The sequence below is a fragment of the Empidonax traillii genome, unplaced genomic scaffold (assembly GCF_003031625.1).
Source record: "Empidonax traillii isolate 1590-97213 ecotype Southwest subspecies unplaced genomic scaffold, ASM303162v1 scaffold1946:size199562, whole genome shotgun sequence".
Classification (NCBI taxonomy): Eukaryota; Metazoa; Chordata; class Aves; order Passeriformes; family Tyrannidae; genus Empidonax; species Empidonax traillii.
The window spans coordinates 127897-129150 of NW_020957139.1; positions in this window are offsets into that span (position 1 = coordinate 127897).

The window sequence follows — 1254 nt, forward strand, 5'->3', positions numbered from 1 at the left end:
AGCCAGAAAGTGGAAGTCGACGCCGGTCCCTGCTGATGGGAGACACTGAACTGCAAGTTAAGGGATGGTGAAACAAGGTCAGTGAGATTTATACCGACAGCTCTGGACGCTTTCCAGCCCCTACTGTCAGCGGCAGAGGCTTGGAAAAGAGGAGGGAAAAAGTTGCTCTCCTTCTAGGAACTGCGCCGCCAGGCTTGCGTGGCCGGGTCTCGCCAGCGGGAAAGCAAAAAATAACCCCAAAAAGCCCTTGTTTTCTGACTGGAACACAACACACAGCCCAGCTGCAGCAGCTGTTGAACTCGGGTCAGCAGCACCTCGGTTTGGCCGAGCCCAGCCAGCCCAGACGCCGGGGTGAGGGGCTCCTGGTGCACAGGGAGGAAACCTCTTGAACCTCTCCTTCCCAAAAACACAGCGCCTGCCCAGAGCCCTAAAGCCACCTGATGGCTGAGGCATCCAAAACAAACACACATGCACCATATCCTTGGGATGCAGGGGGGTGTTAAAGCCTCCCCATGCCTCGGCTCAGACCACATCCCACCAGCATCGCTTCAGCTCCGGCACGGCCTGGCCCTGCCAAAACACACCCCCATGCCCCAAGGCTGCCTGGTGGGAGGTTATCCCTGCTATCCTGGCATTCCCCAGCCCTCCCCTTCATGTTTTTCCCACAAACTAGGTTAACCTCACCCAGCACACCCCCCCCCACCAGATGCTCCTCCTTTCCCTCTCCGCGCACTGACCACCTTGTTAATTTTTTATCACCCTCCTGCTGAAATTAAACTTACTGCTGCATAAACCCCAAATCTATTTATTTTTTTCCTCTCTTAAATCAAACTGCTGAGCATTTCCCAGTCCCCCAAGGGCCTTGTTCATCCCCTCAGCTGATGGTTATCTTTCCAGCACGACCTACCCCCCCCCTCAGCCTTGTCAGCCAGCAAGTGCTTTCGAGTGAATCTCGTCGAGCCCCATCTCTGCTTTCAGCTCAAGCTGGGGAAAATTAATTTTTCATTTGCCTGGGGCCAGAAGCACCCTGAGGTGGTGGAGGGCTAGAAAACAGCTGCTTTTTGCTTTTTTTTTTCCTCCCTGCAATATTCATGGATGAAAAGTGAGAAACAGAGGACGAAAGTCATTCCAAGCCTGGGGACCCGGGTTCACACACACTTCGTTACAAGAGAAGAGCCAAGCCTGATGCTTTGCAGGATGCCTCTCATTTTTGGAGCTTTGGAAAAACTCTCCTCGCCACCACCCTCTACACAG